Raw genomic sequence first — 14,386 nt, forward strand, 5'->3', positions numbered from 1 at the left:
TTGGTTTGAAAAATAGCTAGATGTCAAAAACGTATTCAATCTTCCTTCAAATTATTCAAATCATGCTTCCTTGACATCTCTCTGACAATGCGGCAGCCTCTCATAGCATACCTGACCTTTCTGTACCTCTTCATTAAATCAACATAATTCAGCAATTACGTAGCTTGGTATTTTTTAGTAAACAGTCTCTGGGTACCTGCAGAGTGGAAAGCTCTACAGTAGCCACTCAGGAGAATGAGACAGATGTGAAACCGGTCCTCAAGCACCTCAGACAGTGATGGGAGACTCCAGGAGTGGAATAAAGGCCCTTCACGACCTGCACCCTTCTCCAGTTCAGATGCCCATCATGTGCTGGACTGTCATGGAGAAGAAGGCAGGCATGCCCTTGCCTTTATAAGACATAAAATGACCCATAAAATTAAACAAATAATAAACTCAAGTACACATAAAATTAACGAATACAGTAGTTTTCAATTTTATAGAGGACTACAAGGAAATGTCTCATCTCTTGTCATTATCTCCTTAAACTTTATGTTCTGTCAAAATAGGACTGCCATGGGTCTCTGAACACAACCCATTGTTTCACGCCTTGATTTCTTTCCATATGTTAACCTCTCTGCTTGGAGTCCCCTGACCTCCCGTGACTTGTCTGCTTGGCAACTCCTATTCTACTTTTCAAAGTCATCTGTATCAGCATGACTTATGCATCACTTCAAAATCTCTTGGCCTCACCTCTCTCTTATTTCAATTGCTGCGGTGGTTCCATGCAGGCTCTGACCAGCTTCATGCAGGTGCGACCTGACAAGACCTTCCTTGCCTCAGGTTCCCACTTGTGCCTCTCACTTCCCATGCTCAGTGCCCACGTATGCAGAATCCAGAAGTGCCAGGAGATAATGCTCTGAGGAACCAACCCTGGGCAGTCGTGAGATAGTTTGTATGGCTCCTTGGGGGAATATTCTGAGGAAAAAAGAAAGGAAATAAGGAAGGGAAGAAAAAAGGGAGGAAGGAAGAAAGAAGGAAGAAAGGAAAGAGGAAAGGAAGGAAGGAAGGAGATATGTACACAAATAACTGTAAGTCAAGATACCAGCAGAAAGATGCCAATACAAGGAAGTATACTGACTGTTTAGAAAAAATCAAAGAGTGATAATGTGAACTTAATGTGAATCAAACAGTACAGTAAAATAAAAGCGATAATTAGTAATTAGGAAATGTTATGGCTTGTCTAGAAATTCTAGGTCTAAGAAAAAAGCCGTCATTCCTGGTATGAGTACATCCAATTTGGCTGAGGGGTCAGAGAATAGGGAGAGAGAAGAAAGCACCAGTTCTCAGCATTTGCACAAAGTGGAGAAATTCTTAATTCCATCTCTTCGGGAGCTGTTTCAAAGACCGTGCAGTGGTGGAAGGTATGAGCCAGTGACAGGCGCGTGGGGATTGTCAGAGATTACTTAAGACTTTATCTCAAGCGATGTCACAGTGCTATAAAGTGGGACTAAAATTTCACAATGACGAGCAATTCAATGTGAATTCAAATGCTTTTACTACTGGTAAAAAATGTGATTCTCTTTGCATTTTTTCAGGTTTTGATTTTGTATTCACATTAAAAAAGAAAAAAAAGTCCTCAACTGTTTTAGCTCCGAGCATCTACAGTGAGTGAAAAAGCCGTGAATTTTTTAAGTGATAAACGTCCAACATATGGAGAAGTCTCTGGCAGATTCTCGAACGTTATTGACACAATAAATGCCAAGGAGCTTGTTAAAATGCAGATTTCTGAGCCATAGACAAAAACCTTCTGAGTCAGAATTTCTGGAGGTTTGACTAAGGAATCTGTATTGTTAATATGTATTGCATGTTATCATGATGCAATCTAAATCCTTGGAATTTTGAAAAATACTGGCTTAAAAAAACAAGCAAAATTAGTGTAAATCTAAAGTGTATGTGTATGCATGTATTAGTCTGCTAAAAGTAAACATGTATAAAGACCAACAGTTAATGACTTTTACTATTCATCACAGTTAGTCAAGGAAAGGAAATACCTGTAATTGCAGAGAGGAAATATCTCCTTGGACTCTAACATTCAAAGACAATTACGTGTTTTAAAACACTAGTCTAATCCGATGGAATGTAACCCTGAAAAAAAAATCATCTTTAACTTTAAAATAAAAATTGATCATTGTGTTGCAAAAGAAAAACACTGCAGCAACAAAAACTCCCAAAAGTGGGGCCTGCCCCGTGGCCGAGTGGTTGTCACACTCCGCTTCAGTGGCCCAGGGTTTCGCTGGTTCGGATCTGGGTGTGGACATAGCACCGCTCAACAGGCCATGCTGAGGCGGCGTCCCACATAGCACAACTAGAAGGACCTACAAGTAGAATATGGAGCTATGTACTGGGGGACTTTGGGGAGAAGAAAAAGGAAAAAAAAAAAACTCTCGGAAGTATCATGAAAAAACAAAAAACATGGAAGAAATTTTTTTTATTTCTACACTTTAGTTTGCTGTTTTACCTGTGAAGTTTCTGTTGTGTTCTTTAAATGTCCCAGAGTTCTCCAGTCTATGAGGTCACAAATAGTGCTATCAAGGGGCTCCCTTACACTTATATCCAGGAAGTCCAGATTTTAACAAACCTGCCCTTCCCAAGGAGTTTTGGAAAGCCCCGGGGAGTGCCTAGGTGCTCCCACACCATCCAGGTTGTTGTCCCGCATTCCAGGCAGCTGTCCGCTTCATGCTTGGGAGCACTGCTTCTTGAAATCCTCAGAGAACTTTGCTCAGTTGTTCAGGCTGTTGCTGATCTCCCAGCACCAGTTCAGACAGACCACGGACAGAGACCCTTCCACCAAGAAGTGAGAGCAGAGACCACGTTATAGCAATTAGAGGACTTTACTAAAGCCTTGTGTGTAACTGGGGGATATTACAGCACAGACAACTTAAACATGGATGTGCTGCTCTTAGAAAGAGACTATGATCCTAAGACCCTCAGCATTGATCCTCCACTGTGCAACTTCTCGTCTAGTTGCCTTTGTTCTTGCTGTTTTAAAGGTCAGCCAGGCTATTTAATCTCTGGATTGCAGCTGTGATATGGTGCAGTCTATTTTCCCTAACGGAAGTTGCCATAATCATTCTCTCTTCTCCAGAATCTTAGCCCCATCTCCATGAATCCCAGAAAGAAAACCATTTTCCTTCTCCCTGAGTCAAAGTCTCACCTCCCTATCATTCTTACCTCATCCAGGATGACAGTCATTGGAATCATTTCTCTTGACAGGGAATTCCAACTTTATACTCAGTAATATGATATTAGCTCTTTTGACTCCAAATATATCAGACCATAATATGTCTTACAATTTTCATTAATGTATGTCTCAAATATGCTTATTCAGCATCAGTATAATTGTCAAAATCTAGGTTATTCAACCTTGAATAACACCATCCATTAGACTTTAGTCCTTCAGTCAGGTTCGGCAACAATACATTCCCATATCAAAGACTATTTTCCAGAATGGTGTTCTGATCAGGCCTATACCACCTTGGAAGTCTTTTGGAGATCTTTCTTGACCTCCTGTGAGCAACAGTTTGCATAATAGCATTCACATCTACCAGGATCCAGCAATAACATACAAGCATAAAGCAAACTAATGCAATCTGGAATAACCAGGATCTGCTAAAACATTAATGCTATTTATATTACTAACCAGAACCTTTATTTCTCAACCTGAAGCGTCAGCATTTGGGTTAGTAAACTGCACTCGAAAAGTCTTCCCCAACAATAACTCATGGATGCTTGTCCCATCCAGTAGTGGATTCTCCACGTGCCCACTCCCCACAATCAAGGACATCTCCCTGGAAGTTCAAGTCCCCAAACCTCAGAAAATAGAAATAATCTGCATCGTTTTTCTCCCTATCTCTCTCTGTCAAGTGTCAAAAAAAGATCCACATGGCCTTGTTAAAAACGAGTTGTTTTGTTTATTTGTTTACTTGGTTAGTTGGTCTGTTTTGATGATTTGGTTTAGTTTTGGCTTACGAAGCGCATCCAAAAGCTGGGATGATTATCCAGGCAAATTTCTTCTTTAAGCTACTGCTGCTAATTATCCTCTACAGAGTTAATCTTTCTTTGTCTCCATTTTCCCAATTGTTAAATGAGTACAAGATAATACTTGCTAAGTGTGGATTAAACTCTGTAAGCACTAGTCAAGTGTTAAGTAGTTTTCTCTTGCTACTTAAGTAAGAAATTGTCTTAATGCTGTGTAGGTGACAGTAATTTATTGAAGTTGAGTGAGAAAAAGCATAGTAAACACATGAAGATGGTATGTAACAGTAATAAAACATCATGGTCTCTTTCTTATAGGTTGCATATTTGGATTGGATATATATGTTGGAACTCTCTGATAGAATGCTGAAAGTGGTTTGACATCTAATTGATGTGTTTATTAATTGTCTAATAAAAACATTATCTTGAAATTTTGTGAATTTCCCTTCTTGGTGGGATACTGGGTAAAAATTTGAAATACTCTTCTTTTTATGCTTCAGTTCATATCTCTCTTTACATTCTGTCTATCTGTCTATCTTAGCGTAGAGTCCTGCGTGTTGCAGAACAGGGCAATACACTGTACAATAAGACCCTGAACTTCAAAATCTGTAGTCTTGCTACTCATAGCTGACTTATTTCCAATTTTTCCCTTGCTTCATATTAGCTATGTGAGGTAAGTGTATCAAAGACATCCTTTGTCATTTTACTCTAAACTTTTTTCAACCCTCTTTTTTCTATCTACATGACATTCAGCAAAATGGAATTAAAGAGCAAAAGTAGTTTTGGCAAGTGAAATTTTACCGATCAAGTAGTTCCCAAATAAAATTAATTTAAAGATTAGAAGGAAAGAAAGAGAGTGAATGAGAAAGGAATCAATACCATCTGCTTGTTGAATTCCTAGAAAACAAAGGAGAAGTTCTGTTAATTATATAATCTTATTCTTGGGAAGAATGTCTTTCTTGCATTTGTATATTCTTTCTCACCCATGCAATTCAGAAAACAAAGAGTGTACTACTGCTTACAGATAAAAAGGAGTAGCTTGTATTGAAGATTGAACTCCAGGTAAAAACGACTATAAAATACACAACATAGATGTTGAAAAGGACAGGGAACAACCAAGAAGCCATGATGTAAGAAGTCATGGTAATGTAGAAAAGGAAACTTTGGAAAAGTAAGCCCAATACACAATTTTCCAATAAGGCGTTTGATGATTCTTAATATGTACATGTGTGGGAAAAGAGGTTGTGAAACGAAGCACAAAGCAGGTGCTCAAAGGCTAAAATGGTAACCAGAGCTTTTTGCAGTCTCCCTGGGTTGGGGAACATTATGGAGTTGATATCTGTATCTTCTCAAAGTTCATATGTCAAAGCCCCAACCCTCAATGTGATGGTATTTGAAGATGGGGCCTTTGGGAGGAAATTAGGGTTAGATTAGGTCCTCAGGGTATGGTCCTCATCATGGGATTAGTGGGTTCACAGGAAGAGGGAGAGAGAGAGAAATCTTTTTCTCTGTGTGATGCAGTGAGGACGGGCCATGTGAGGATACAGGGGGAAGGTAGCCATCTGCAGCCAAGGAGTAAGCTCCCATCAGAGCCCAGCCATGCCATCATCCTGATCTCAGACTTCCAGCCTCCAGAACAGTGAGAAAATAAATTCCTGTTGTTTAAGCCACCCAGCCTATGGTATTTTTTATGGCAGCCCAAGCTGACTAAGACAGAAAGAGAAAAATGGAAGTCAAGGATCTATCAAGGAGAAGAGGACGTGGAATATACCAGGGCTTTTGGTTGGGAGGACTGAAGGGTTATGTCCTAGACATAAAGACAAACTAAGACTAGACAAGCTATCAAAAAGCCTGAAACACAACCTCAAAATATCTCACACCCCATTGGATCTTAGTGATCTGTTTGTTTGTACTGTATCTGCCAGCTAGAAGAAAATTAAACCTTCTCCAGAGAAAGATAACATCACGCAGAGATGCGAAGATTCTGTATTTTCTTCATACATAATATCCAACATTCATCTAAAATAAAGAGAAAAAGTATAAAGCAGGCACACCAGAACATAAGACCATAAAACCAAAAACTCAAAGTTGAGGGTGGGGGTGTGGAGACAAACAACAAAGCTATAGGTTATCTAGATGTTGGAGTTGAGAGAAAAAGATTTCATTATTCATTATTATGTAGAATAAAATAGAGAAAAAATGGATAATGTAGAGAAAGAGGTGCATAATTTCTTTGTTTGAAACACAGAAGAAAAAAGAATGGAAAATAAGAAAAGAGTGTAAGAGAAATGTGGAACACAGTCAAAAGGTATGATGTATACATAACTGTTGTCCCAGGATAAAAGAAGACAGAGAATGTGGCAAAATAGTATTTGAAGAGATAATAGATAATACCAAGACTTTCCCCAAACTGACGAAAGACGTCAATCCATAGAATGAAGACAGTCTACAGACTCCAAACAGGATTTTAAAAAAAGTCCACAAACTTCCCCACATCTACACATGTTATACTTGAACTACTGAAAACAAATACGAAAAAGAAAACATTTAAAAGGGAGGTATAGAAAAGAGAAATATCACCTTAAAGGAGCAAAAAAAAAAAAAAAAAAAGATTGACAACTGGCCTCTCAAAGAAGTAATGAAGTCTAGAAGACTCTGGTATGAAAGCTTTAAAGTACCTAAAGAAAATAACTGACAGCCTATAATTTTATACTCAGTAAAAGTTTTCTTCAAAAAACATATTTTAAGGAAAAATAGAGGAAGAATTTTTCACCAGCAATCTCCAGTAAAAGAAATAATATAGGAGTATGGAAATGTAAAGGAAGGAAAGAAAAAGGAAGGGAAGGAAAGAAAGGAAAAAAGAATAAAGGAAAGAGAAAATACATGGGTGGATTTAAATGAATATTAACTTTACAAGAAATAGCAATGTTTTGTGGGCTTTAAAAAATGCATATGTAGGATTAAAATTTATGAAAAAAGTAATGCAAAAGGCAAGAAGGTGAGGAATGAGGTTAATATGTTTTAAGGTTCTAGCAATACTGGAGAAGTAGTAAAAAGTAATAAATTATATTAGACTATAATAAGTTAAGGATGTATGCAGTGATCTCTAGGGTAACTACTAAAAGAATAGGAAAGAAACATATGACTAACTACTTGCTGGGGGAATTAGAGGAATAATAAAAAGTTTTGATTCTCAGAAAAACAAGGCAGGAAGGAGAAAAACGAACATGAAATAAGTGAGTTAAATACAAAACAGAGTAGTTGTGGAATTAAACCTAAGTGCATTAATGTAGTTCATTTAATTAAATCCATTAATTACATTAAATATAAATGGACTAAATACTCCAATTAAAAGATAATATTGTTAGAATATATAAAAAGAAAACCCAACAGTGTACTACTTGCAAGATTCATGCTTTAAATAGAAGTACACAGATAAGTTCAAAGCAAAAAAATGGGAGGAGATATACTATGTATACACTAACCAAAAAAGCTGGCGTGAAAATAATGTCAGATAAAGGAGATTTTTAAGGACAAAAGCATCACTAGAGACAACGACAGGCATTTTATAATACTAAAGAGGTCAATTCAACAATAAGTTATAACAATTTAAGTTTTCATGTATCCAATATTATAGATTCAAATATATCAAGCAGAAATGGACAGAATTAAAATAAGGACTAGAGAGATTTATAATCATAAAGGGAAATGTTAACACATTTTTCTTATGTATGATGAAACAAGCAAGCAAAATAAGCTCAGTAAAGGTATAGAAGATTTGAAAATGATCAGAAGCCTGAACTAAAGACCACATATAGAACACTGCACACAACAATGACGGAATACTCATTCTTTTCAAGTATACTTGGCACTTTTACCAAAATTGATCATATTCTGGATCATAATGTAAATGTCAAGAAAGATTTATAGTTTATCTGACCATAATTGAAATGTTATAACTCAGTCATAATAAGAGAACTGAAAATCTTGAACAGATTGCAAATTATATAGCACACTTTTAAATAACCTGGGGATAAAGGGAAAATAAAAATGAAATAAGAAAATATTTTTAAATGAAAGATAATGAAGAGATGTCATATAAAAACTTAGCTAAAGCAGTGCTAAGAGGGATATTTGTACAGTTAAATGCACATATGTGAAAGAAAGATAGACTCAAAATCAATGTTCTAAACTTCTGTATCAAGAAGTTTGAAGACAAAACTGCAAATTTAACCCAAAGGAGGGGAAAAGAAGAAAGTAATAAAGATAAGAGCAGAAATCAATAAGGTAGAAAACATGCATATAATAGAAATCCAAAATTTGATTCTTTGCAAAGATTAATACCATCAATAATCCTCTAATAAAACTGATCAGGAAAAAATGAGAGAATACACAAAATTATCAATGAAAGCAATGCAAAAGAGGACATCACATTAGATGCTACAGATATTTAAGAAATAACAAAAAGATATTCTAAACAATTTTATGCCAATATTTGACAATTTAGATGAAATACAAAAATCTCTTGATAAATACAACTTTTAAAATCTGAAAAAAAAAATCTGAATATTCCTATATCTATTAAAGAAATTTAATCTATTTTTAAAATCCTGCCCTAAAAGAAAACTCCCAAATTCAGACTGGTTCATTGGTGAATTTTTCCACATATTTAAAGAAGAAAAAAACAGTCTCACAAAACTCTTCCAGAGATTTAAAAGCTGATGCATTCTTCTCTATTCTTTGTGGGCCAGCATAACATTAATTTAAGAACCTGACAAGGGGAGCTGGCCCTGTAGCCGAGTGGTTAAGTCCACACGCTCCACTTCAGCTGCCCAGGGTTTCGCTGGTTCAGATCCTGGGCGTGGACATGATGCTGCTCATCAAGCCATGCTGAGGCTGCATCCCACATAGGACAACTGGAGGTACTCACAACTAAAATATACAACTACGTACTGGGGGGGTGGGGCTTTGGGGAGAAGAAGAAGAAAAAGACAAAAAAAAGAAGATTGGTAACAGATGTTAACTCAGGTACCAATCTTAAAAAAAAAAAAGAAGAACCTAACAAGAATATTATCAGAAAGGAAAAATACAGATCACAGACAAAAATCTTGAGAACAAAAATGTAGTGTATAGAGAGAAATTCTAAAGAAAATATTAGTGAATGAAATTAAGCACTATATAAAAAGGCAAATATAATAATCAAGTAGAGTTTATTCTAGGTATTAAGAGTGATGCGACATTAAAAATCAACTAATATAATTTACCATACTAATAGAAAAAAACAAAAATTACATGATTTTATGAGATGCAAAAAGTTATTTGATAAAATTTATCATCCTTTCATGATTTAAAAAAACCTCAACAAACTGGGAATACAAGGAAACTTCCTTAATTGACAAAGAATATTTTATAAAAATCATATAGAAAACATCAAATTTAGTAGTGAAATATTAAAAACTTTCCCCTTGAAATACAGAAGAAGATAAAGATGCTGCTGTCACCACTTCTACTTAACATTGTACTGGAAATTTTACCCGGGGAAAGAAAAGAGTAAAAATTTGTATGTACTTAATAACGTAACTTCAAAATATACAAAGGAAAATTTGATACTACTAAAGGGAGAAATGGAAAAATACACAATCATAGTTAGTACTTTTAACATACTTTTCCTAGTAACTAACAAAACAGGCAGATTTAAAAAAAAATAATAGTAAGAATAGAAAAAATTTGAACAGCATGCTTATTTAATTTGAGAAAATTGACCTTTGTAGAAACTGCACGCATCAACCGAAGAATACACATTTTTTTTCCAGGGGAACAAGAAACTTTTACTGAAAAGGGACCATATGTTGTGCCATAAAGCAAGTGTCAACAAATTTCAAAGTATTAAAATTAAGTAGAGTTTGTTTTTCAGACGATAATAGAATTAAGCTATATATCAATAGCAAAAAAGATTTCTCAATTATTTGGAAATTAGATGATATGCTTTTAAATAACTCATATTTTAAAGAGAAAATGTCAAAGGAAATTAGAAAATATTTTTAGATGAGTAGTAATTAAAATATGACATATCAAAACTTGTGATTAAATTAAAATAATGTTTAGGGGAAATTTATGGCTCCTTTTTTTAAAGATTGACTCTGAGCTAACATCTCTTGCCAATCTTTTTTTTTCCTTCTTCTCCCCAAAGCCCCGCAGTACATAGTTGTGTATTCTAGTTGTAGATCCTTCTAGTTCTGCTAAGTGGGATGCTGCCTCAGAATAACTTGATGAACGTTACCATGTCCGTGCCCAGCATCCAAACCAGTGAAACACTGGGCTGCTGAAGTGCAGCACTTGAACTTGACCACACGGCCACGGGGTGGGCCTCAAATTTATGGCTCTCAGTGCATATATTAGAAAAGGAGGTTGAAAATCAGTGTTCTAGCTTAAGAACAACAACAACAAAAAAAAACAAATCATGCCCAAAGAAAATGGAAGAAGGGAAATACTAAAGACAACAGAAGTAATCCATGAAATAGAAAGCAGATGCACAATAGAAAAAAAAAGCCAAAATTTCTTTAAAAAATTAATGCAACTGATAAACTCCTAATAAGACTGATCAAGAAAAAGAAAGAAACACAGGTTACTAATATTAGGAACACAAACAAGGATATGGTTATAAATACTATAGATATTAAAAAGATAGAAATATGAACGACTTCATGTCAATTTATGGACAATTTCATTGAAATCTATAAATGCCTTGAAAAATAGAACTTACCAAAACTGACTCAAGAAGACAACATCTGAATCCTTCCATCTGTCGTTCATTTTGAAAGTGAGTCTATTTTCAAAAACCTTCCCATAAAGAATACTAGTGGCTCTGATGGGTTCTCTGATGAATCTTTCAAGCATTTATGAAAGAAATAATAACAACTCTGCTTGATATCTTCTGGAGAATTAAAAAAGAGTGGACATTTCCCAACCTATTTTATTGCAAGGATATTAGAATAAGGGAAATTTACAGGCTAGTTTTTCTTACAAACATAGAAACAAAAATCTTAAACAAATCATTAGCTACTTGAATAAAAAGGATAACCATGACCTAATAGGATTTATTTCAGGAATGCAAGGGTAGTTTAACAATAGAAAAATCAATCAATGCAATTTAGTACATTAATATAATCACAGAGGGAGATTTTAAGACATTTTCAGAAATTGATAGCTCATGCAGAAAAAAATAACACTGCAGTAATATGAATAATGCATTTAATTAGGTTCATTCAGCACCTGTATAGAACTTAGCATCAAACAGATAGAGAATCTAAATTATTTTCAGGCATACACAAAACAACTATTCTCCCAAATTGACCTTCTGTAATGGCACAATGGGACTCCCAACAGATTCCAAGGAACTGATATCATACAGAGTTCATTCAATTACCAAAAACGATTAAATAAAAAATGAATTGAAAATTCCGTTTAAACAAATAAATTTATTTGAAAGCAAGGCAGTATTTAACAATGCATAAGTTAAAGAGGTAATCATAATTGAAAATATAAAATATTTTGAACATAAAGGAATTACATATAAAAATTGTGTGATGCAGTTATTTAAAAAAAATAGTGAAAACAAATGGGATAAGATTTCATGTCAAGGAGCGAGAAAAGAAAAAAATCAGAGCAAACAGAAAGAATATAGAAAAAAGATAAAATCGGAAATTAGTGAAATAAAGAATAGAAGAGAACGAACTTATCAAAAGTAAAAAGCTGGTTATTTGAATAATAAAACAAATATCTGACAAAATTAATTGAGAAAAGGAAAGAAATCACAAATAAATATTGAAAGAGAAAATATTACATATACAGTTGAATTTTTAAGATTCATCAAAGGAATACTGCGAACAGCTTTTGCCAATAAGTTAAAAAATGTGAATGAGGTGGAAAATATAATTTTAAAAACTGACCAAAGAAGGTGTTTAAAAACTAACAGATTGAAAACCTTAAAAAATTGGATGAATAGTAAAAAATCTTACCAACATAAGACAGTTTTATAGGTGGATTTCTCCAAACCTAAGTGGAGTAAATAATTCCTTTAGCATACAAACTGTTTCAGAGAGTAGAAAAAGGAGGTAAGTTATCAAATTCAATTTTTTTAAAGGCATTTCAATTTCTTTTTTGGCAGGGAAAGATTCGCCCTGAGCTAACATCTGTTAACCATCTTCCTCCTTTTTCCCCCTCCCCAAAGCCCCAGTGCGTGGTTGCATAGCCTAGTTGTAAGTCCTTCTAGGTCCTCTGAGTGAGCTGCCATCAGAGCACGGCAACTGACAATCGTGTGGTGTGGGTCCGTGACTGGGAGGCAAACCCTGGCCGCCAAAGCGGTGAGTGCAGAACTTTAACCACTAGGCCGTCAGGGCTGGCTCTAAACTCAATTTTTAAGGCTCTAACTATAGTCCAATATTACTAATGAACAGAAATGCACAAATCATAAACAATATCTTGCAAATGGAATTTAACACAGTACTGCACACACTGTATATCAGAGCAAGTAAGATTTACTCTAAGGAACAATAATTCAACATTATGCCTCTATTAATGTACTTTGTCAGATAACAGGCTTAATGGGACTGTGGGGACGTGTGGGCAAAAAGGGGAATTCAGCTTGAAAATTAATATTTAATTTATTTTATGTTTTAAAAAGATCTGAAGCAATTACGACAAAATCTTATTCCATGTGGGTGAGTATACATGCGTTTATTATACTATTCTCTGTACTTCTCTAAATTCTGTAAATACTTCTCTGTACTCCTCTAAAAATTTTTCACCCAATTCTCCATTAGGTTATAGCCAAGGTTTTCTGTATCAGCAATAGATAAAGCTATTTCTTACTGAGGAAAGCCCACAAAAATCAACCTCCTACTCCTCTGATTCATTCAATTACAGTGAGATTTTTACGTTTGCTTATAAAAAGATGGAAGCCGTCTGTATTGCTGTGAGTAAGAAAATCAGACCAACCTCAAAGGTCGTGAGTGACTTTCTCTGAGGTTTCTCTGTTCTTAACTCAGTTCAGGGATCTGAAATGAGGCCTCTCTGTGAGAAGAAAGAGCCTATTTTCCTTTGGGAAAGTGCTGCTTTCTGCGGTGTAGGCAAACAGTAGACCACAGTACCTCCAGCAGATCGTGAGGGAAGTGGCTACAGCTCCATGGGTGGAAACTCCCCAATGCCTTCTCTTTCAATGTGGGTATTTGATTCCATTCTAGGCCACTGGCCTCGTATAAAGCTGCCTCCGAGCCAGTGTCAGAGGTATTCATCTCCACGTGATCTTCTTTCGCCTGACACACCATCTGTCTCTCTCCTCAGAGAGACACAGAGGAGAAGCAAAGGTGGAATTTAATCACCGAGGTCTCCACACTATTAAACGCCCTACTTCTGAGCTGAGGCTAAGCTCTCAGATCCCTTTGCTAGGAAGGAAGAAAACAGTCATTTTTGCATTTCACTAAAACTGTACTTATTTTTAAAATGATTGATTCTCCTCACCATCATCGTCGTCATCAAATTAAACTGAAATGTGCTGTTGATGATAATGCTAACTTCAACAAACACAAGAATGCTAGACTTTTTCATGTTTCGTACTCACCTGTTTGTTTGCATGACTTAGGTTTCTACTCCTGACTAGAGACAGCCTGAGAGGATTAAAGAAAATAATGTATGTAAAAGGCTCAGCACAGGGTCTGACTCCAAGTAAGTGTTCAATATATGTTAGTTCACCCATGGTCTCTACTCTCAACCCCACCCAAATCCGCTTTGGTTTGGAGAAAACCTTAAAAGGTGGAATTAAAGGACTGGTCATTCCAGGGTCATTGAGGGATTTTGGAGGAGGCAAGTAGAACCTCAATTGGCTCATGATAATTTTAGAAGTATCTGGATTTTCCTAGGGTGGCACTGTCCTTAGATTAGAGTCAGAGGGAGGCCTGCCCGGGCCTTAGAACAGGGGTAGGCAAAGCTTTTCTGTAAAGGGCAAGACAGTATATATTTTTGGCTTTGTGGGCCACTTAGGGTCTCTGTCACATATTCTTTCTTGTATTTTTTTTACAACCCTTTAAATATGTGAAAACCATTCTTAGCTTTAAGGCCACACAAAAACTGGCTGTGGCCTGGATTTGGTTCACAGGCTGTGGTTCATTCTTGCCAACCACCTGTGCGAGACTCCCCAGGCCCAGGGAGTGGCCAGGGATTGTGGTCTGAGGGGAGGGCTGTGGGCAGAGCTTGGTCTGAAGGCTCGATGTCCACACACGCCGGCATGAAGCCTCCTGTGGTAGAGGATGGACACTGGAATGGAAGAGACGAGGTGGGCTGTGGGGTGGAGGCGTGTGGCTAACTCTCTCTC

The sequence above is a fragment of the Equus przewalskii genome, chromosome 18 (assembly GCF_037783145.1).
Source record: "Equus przewalskii isolate Varuska chromosome 18, EquPr2, whole genome shotgun sequence".
In the NCBI taxonomy this organism is placed as follows: domain Eukaryota; kingdom Metazoa; phylum Chordata; class Mammalia; order Perissodactyla; family Equidae; genus Equus; species Equus przewalskii.